This window comes from Sinocyclocheilus grahami, unplaced genomic scaffold (assembly GCF_001515645.1).
Source record: "Sinocyclocheilus grahami isolate Dianchi unplaced genomic scaffold, SAMN03320097.WGS_v1.1 scaffold861.1, whole genome shotgun sequence".
Classification (NCBI taxonomy): Eukaryota; Metazoa; Chordata; class Actinopteri; order Cypriniformes; family Cyprinidae; genus Sinocyclocheilus; species Sinocyclocheilus grahami.
The window spans coordinates 186,383-193,686 of NW_015506040.1; the positions used below are offsets into that span (position 1 = coordinate 186,383).

The window sequence follows — 7,304 nt, forward strand, 5'->3', positions numbered from 1 at the left end:
TTTCAGTCATATGGCTTCAGAAGACATGGAATATATGGGTATGAGTCAAAATGACTACTTTTATTATACTTATCCACATGAAGGTGAATAAATTACACATTTATAATTTTTGGGTGATCTATCCCTTTAAATTGACCAAAAACGGTATAATAAAATGCACAGTTAACAGACACGCTTGTCATTAACACCTCTGGAACAATGAAAGCGTTTTGCCGCAGGCAGTGTTGTTACAAGACCTTTAATTTGTTGTTTCATTGATTGGTCTCGCTTGGCTAATTGTTGCCTGATTTTGTCTGTGCTTTCACTTCCTTTGTAGTGTGGCTTTCAAAGCTTGTGATAATTAGGAAATGGAAAAGAGCTTCAGATATAAAGGCTTTATTTTTTCTTTTCCTTTCCAACTTTATTCCTCTTTTTCTCGTCTCATCCTCAGTTGTCAGTTTCTCCATGTTGTGCTTGAATCGCTCTCAGGAGGGAGATGGTTCCCTTGGGTTCCTCTTCCTTAAAGCTGAGTCCTATTAGTTTTGTGGTAAACAGGCCAAGACAGACACTGGGCAATATGCCCTCTGTCTGTTCATATTCATTAGCTCCTACTGAGAAGCAGGGGAGCTCGGCCCCTCTGGGGGCCCCTCTCAGAAATGGCCCCATGATAGCCCCTGTCTTGACTTCCACATCAGCACTGCATCTGCTGAGCCGCTCTTGGGACCGGGCCGCTTGAGGATGCACTCGCTATTTTTAATCAGTTTCCAACTTTATGTGGCCCTAATGTGGTTTATCTCATGTGGTGAACTCCATACATGGTCTCCTGACCAAATTTTGTGTCGGCTTAGTAAGCAGGCCTATAAGTTTATTAAATATAGTTAGCAAAGTTATAGTCAATCTCAAATCACTGTCTTTAAAACCACCTTTATTATTTTATTTTATATTTCAGAGATTTATTTTGTGTTTACACATATTTTAGTTACACCGTAGGCTTATGTCAACCCAACAAGCAATTAATAAAAAAGAAAAAAAAGAAATTGCTTGTGCTAAATTCTGCTTATATATGAAATGGTATTAAAGGTGGCATATCATGAAAATCTGACTTTTCCAGGTTTTAAGTGCTATAATCAGGTCCCCAGTGCATCTACCAACCAAGGAAATGTGAAAAAGATTAACCCAGTAACTTTGTTTTGGTAAGCCTTTTTCTGCAAGCATCTGAAAAAACGAGCGCGTCTGATTTCGCTCCCTTGGTGACGTGGCAAAGGGATCTCATTATAATATTACCGCCCCTTAATCTGTACGTTTCCACCCACGGCACCGTCATTTGATTTTGCAAGCGACAAAGTACCAGCTCCAGTGGCGAAAGTTTGAGCAAAACACGCTAACTGTTCTGTCTTTGGCTGCACAGATGAGCACAGAACACTATTTAGAGTCCCAGCCTCAGAGGAGACGAGAGCAGTGGATTTATTGATTTATTTAATGATATAATAAATAATCTGTGGAGTATTTTGAGCTGAAACTTCACAGACACATTCTGGGGACACCAGAGACTTATATTACATATTGTAAAAAGGGGCATACTATGTCTCATTTAAAACTAAATAAATAAAATAATCCTAAATAAAATTGTTAAGTGGGGTTCTAGTTCAGTTAAAGACAGGAAACCCATGTCATGTACAGTTTTGTTACATTACATGAAAAAGATTTCCAGTGCTTCCTGTCAGCTCTGATCTGTCCTATCATAATAAAGGCAAACATGCCAAAAAAAAAAAAAGAAAGAAAAAGATTTCCCCCCAAAAAAGTTTTTACTTTCAGTTTCAGTCTTATTGCAAGAAATGTAGCATTAAATCACTTGCTCACTAATGGATCCTTTGCAGTGAATGGGTGTCGTCAGAATGAGAGTCCAAACAGCTGATAAAACATCACAATAATCAACATTAAATTTCTTCAAATCTTTTCTGATGATGAAACAAAACACACCAAGGACAAAAAAAACAATGAATTCTAAAGAATTAATGATTTCTAAAACTTTATGGTTATCGTTCACAGTGTGAATGGGCCTTAAATAAATGTAAAAAATTGTATAAAATATTTTATAGATCTTACCTGTCATCTACATTCAGCTTTTCAACAAAGTCTCCATATACATCCATGCATGTCAGATAATGCTCCTTTTTTCTTTTTTTCTCCCCATGAGGCCAGTAATTTTATAGTTACTTGCTAAAGTTTTCTTATTTGAATATTCAAATTTTAGCATAAATTTGTGTCACTGACACAAAATCTTTTGAAATATATTTCACAATATATGTCACTAACCACATTTGACAGCATATACAATTGAATTAACCTTTAGAATAATTTAGAATAATGTTGGAAAATAAAAATATGTTGAAAGCAAAACTTTATTTCAAGTTCAAGCGATTCCAATGTTGTTTAACTGTTTAAACTATAGTTTAAAGTTTGATGGAATCAAGTTCCCAAATTAAATCTTATTCTGATCAGTAGCTTAAGTCTAGTTTGCGTTAGCTCTTTCTTGTTGATCGTTGCGCTTTAGTGTTTTTCTTGTAATCCGTGGCACTGATGGACACCTCGGGCTCCTCACCCTGGAAGTCCTCGATCCCGTCAGTCAACCGACAGATTCAGCGCTTACATCATCAAACAGTGCCGTTCTGTTGGCAGAGGTCGTGGAATGTGATGAGGTTGAGAGAACATGGGCACAAAGGCAAGAATGCTCAGAATGAGAAATTTGTTGTGTTTGCAAGTCCACAACTTATCCAAAATGTGTATTTTTATGGAGAGGCTTACTAAAGACTAGAAAACTGTTAGGTCTTAACTGAAACTGCTGCAAAGAGCTTCGACCTTTCACATCTTCATAAATATGCAAATATTAAATTGTCCTGCTTTTCTGGGACATCTGAAACTTGTATTGCCGTCACACCAGTTGCCAGTTTTCTAGTTGTTCTGGTCTGAGGTGTCCTCTCAATCTTTATTAAGCAGGTTCAGAATCAGCTCTTTGATGGTTGTGAATAAGGTTCATTTCTCTGTCAGACTTTGTACACTGCAGAGGGCACATCTCTCACCCATGGCCCCTTAGCTTGGCTGATGTTGGCGGATAATGTGCCAAGAATTTCCTGGCACTTGTTGGAAGCAGACATTTTGACTCTTAGGTTGACAGCCACATTGTGGTCATGTCAGGCAACTGTCCTGATTGGAAGATGTTGTCCAATCATTTTTGACCACCGTATTCCGTTTGACCGTGCTGTTGAGTGGTCTTGGCTGGGCCATTTGTTTCATTGATTCAAGTTTTTTGAGAGGTATATGACCCTCACTCCAACAGACAAAAGGCTTTTCACTACAGACAGGATTCCACTACTGACTTAGTTACACAAGTCATTGCACACTTATGTATGACATACTATTTGGGCACTGTTTTGTTTGCTTTTCACCATTCTCTCTCTCTCATTATGGAGAGAGTATAAATGTGAAATTGTACAATGGTTAATCATGTCCTGTTGAGAGTCTCTAATTGATTGATTGAGTAAATTGCTTGTGTAGGTGTTGCTTGTAATTTAAGTGTACTTTCATTACTGCAATAAGCACAAGACAGTGAGTACAGTTATAGTTCACCTTAAAATTAAAATTAGCTGAAAATTGACTTTCCCTCAGGCCATCCAAGATATAGATGAGTTTGTTTCTTCATCTGAACAAATTTGGTTAGCTAAGCATTACATTACTAAGCATTACATCACCAATGGATCCTCTGCAGTGAATGGGTGCCATCAGAATGGGAGTTCAAACAGCTGATAAAAACTAAACAACAATCCACAAGTAATCCACAGGATTCAATTAACGCCTTGTGAAAAGCTGTGTGTTTTTAAGAAACGCATCCATAATTAAAGTGTTTAACTTCAAACCGTTGCTTCAGGATAATATGCTAGTCCTCTATCCATAATATTGCTTTCTTCAGTGAAAAAGTCATCTTGGTTGAATCAGGAGAGAAATATGCACAGATCAAGCACCGTTTCCAAGCAAAAACACTTATAAACAAATACATCAGTGAATTTTGATGTGAGAGGACAACAGGAGGTGGACTTTTTCATTGTGATTGGTTGTCTGTCTTGCATATATTGAATTTGTTCCATTACATTTACGTTTACATTTAATCATTTTGCAGACGCTTTTATCCAAAGCAACTTACAATTGGGGAATACATAAAGTGATTCTTCTTAAAGAGGCAAACAGACACAGGAAGTGCTCGTAATACCAAGTTTCAGGCATTTGTTCAAATAAGCACAAGCTAGAAAGGGAAGGAATAAATAAAGAGAAAGACAACGTCTTTTTTTTTTATTTAGGATGACGTCAAGTAGCGTCAAAAGAGATGAGTTTTCAGTTGTCACTTGAAAATTGTCAGGGATTCAGCATTCCGGATAGGGGTGGGAAGATCATCCACCAGCCAGGAAGGGTGAACGAGAATGTTCTGGAAAGTGATTTTGAGCCTCTCTGTGATGGTACCATGAGGCGTCGCTCACTAGCGGATCTCAGACTTCTGGAGGGGATGTAGATTCGTAGTAGTGAGTGGAAGTAGGCGGGTGCTGAGCCTGTGGCTGTTCTATATGCAAGCATCAATGTCTTGAACTTGATGCGAGCCGCAACCGGTAGCCAGTGCAAGGAGATAAAGAGAGGTGTAACATGGGCTCTTTTGGGCTTGTTGAAGACCAGTCATGCTGCTGCATTCTGAATAATTTGTAAAGGTTTGATTGTGCTTGATGGAAGTCTAGCCAGAAGAGCATTGCAGTAGTCAAGAATAAGAAATGACAAGGGCCTAGACAAGAAGTTGTGCAGCATGCTCCGTTAGAAAGGGCCTGATCTTTCTGATGTTGTGCAATGCAAACCTACAAGATCGAGCAGTCTTTGCAATGTGGTCTTTGAAGGTCAGCTGGTTATCAAAAGTTACACCAAGATTTCTGACCGAAGTTGATGGGGTAATTGTAGAAGAACCTAGCTGGATGGAAAAATCATACTGTAGAGTTGGAGTGGCAGGGAGACAATAAGCTCAGTCTTTGCCAGGTTGAGCTGTAGGTGATGTTCTTTCATCCATGCCGAGATGTCCGCCAGGCAGCCTGAGATCCGTGCAGCTACCGTTGGATCATCTGGTTGAAATTAGAGATAGAGGTGTGTGTCATCAGCATAGCAATGGTAGGAGAAGCCATGTGCCTATATGATGGGACCCAGTGATGTAGTGTATATGGAGAAGAAGAGGGGTCCAAGAACTGATCCCTGAGGAACCCCAGTGACCAGTTGATGTGCTTTGGATGCCTCTCCTCCCCAGGCCCCCCTGAAAGACCTACCAGTGAGATAGGATTCAAACCAGCGAAGTGGAATCCCTGTGATGCCCATTGAAGAGAGGGCAGACAGGAGGATCTGATGATTGACAGTGTCAAAAGCAGCAGAAAGATCCAGCAGAATAAGGACTGATGATTTGGAATCAGCTTTTGCAATCCGCAAGGCTTCTGTGACTGACAGTAGCGCAGTCTCAGTTGAATGGCCACTCCTGAAACCTGACTGGTTAGGATCCAGTTTGTTGGTCTGTGAAAGAAACAATGATATCTGGTTGAAAACAACTCTTTCGAGGGTTTTCGCTATGAATGGAAGGAGAGAGACAGGTCTGTAGCTATCTGTAAGTGAAGTGTTTAATGTAGGTTTTTTGAGCAGTGGGGTTATCCAAGCCTGCTTGAATGCAGTGGGGAAGGTGCCTGTGAGGAGAGATGTATTGATGATGTGTGTGAGTGTTGGTAAAAGTGAAGGAGAGATTGCTTGGAGGAGGTGTGAGGGGATTGGGTCTAGAGGGCATGTTGTAGGATGGCTGGAGAGCAGAAGTTTTGATACCTCTGTCTCAGTGAGGGGACAGAAGGAGAAGATGGGAGTTTTTGCAGTGGGTGGGGTTGGTTTGAAGTCCTGTCTGTGTGGAGCTGAGAATTGGCTACTGATTGTTCTGGTTTTGTCTGTGAAGAATGTAGCAAAATCATCAGCTGTTATAGAAGTGGTAGGAGGTGGTGGAGGGGGACAGAGGAGAGAATGGAAAGTTTTGAAGAGATTACGTGCGTCTGGAGCGCTTTTGATCTTGTTGTGTAAGTATGAAGATTTGGCAGTATGGACTTCAGCAGAGAAAGATGAAAGCAAAGACTGATACATACTTAGGTCTGACGGATCTTTTGATTTGCACCATTTTCTCTCAGCTGCCCTGAGTTTGGTCCGATGTTCACGAAGAACATCGGATAACCAGGAGTTCGAGGGGGCAGCCCGTGCTGGCCTGGAGGAGAGAGGACAAATATCATCTAGACAAGAGGTTAAAGTAGAGCATAAAGTGTCAGTTGCTGCATTCACATCCAGAGATGAGAAATGGGTAGGTGAGGGAAGAGAGGAGGATACAACGGAGGAAAGATGGGAGGGGGAAAGGGAGCGTAGGTTTCGTCTAAAAGTAACCGGTATGGGGGTTGGTGACACACAGGTAGCAAAATGTAGTTGAAATGTAATGAAGAAATGATCAGAGATATGTAGGGGATTTACCAGAATGTTGTCTGCAATACAATTGCGTGTGTAAATTAAGTCAAGTTGGTTGCCAGATTTGTGCGTGCTTGTGGTGGTAAGTCGTTTGAGATCAAATGAAGCAAGGAGTGAATGGAAGTCTGTAGCATAAGGCTTGTCCAGATGAATGCTGAAGTCGTCAAAGACTAAAAGTGGACTGCCATCCTCCGGGAATGAGGACAGCAGCCCATCCAGCTCTTCTAGGAAGGCGGATAGAATTTGCCCAGGAGGGCGGTAAATTACCACAACCTGGAGTTTTACGGGAGCTGTTATAGTGATCACATGAGATTCAAATGAGTTGTAATCGCATAGGGGAGATTGGGTTGAGTATTTCCAATTGTTAGAAATGAGCAGACCAGTGCCCCCACCCCGGCCAACCTGACGGGGGGTATGAGAGAAAGAGAAATTGTTCGAAAGAGCAGCTGGGGTTGCTGAGTCTTCTGGACGAATCCAGGTCTCAGTCAAGCCCAAGATGCTAAGTGTGGAGTTTAAAGAAAAAGAAGAAATGAAGTCTGCTTTGTTGACAGCTGACTGACAATTCCAGAGACCCATAGAGAAAGAAAGAGGTGCAGTAGAGGATGTAGAGATAGGATGCAGGTTAGCAACATTGCGTTGCCGTCTGCGTGTGACCGTAGAGCGTCGTCGAGAGACAACCGGAATGGTTTGGAAACACATGATAGAGGTGGGAAAGAGAGGACAGAAAAGGAGAGTGTGTACAGGGAAGAGCAAAAATATACTTA

At 41.1% G+C, this 7,304-nt stretch overlaps 1 protein-coding gene across 1 annotated transcript in view; it reads left to right on the forward strand.

The window, feature by feature from the left end:
• LOC107563187 (elongator complex protein 4-like) overlaps positions 1-7,304 on the forward strand; it is a 63,081-nt gene that overhangs the window by 13,376 nt on the left and 42,401 nt on the right. The window lies entirely within an intron of this gene.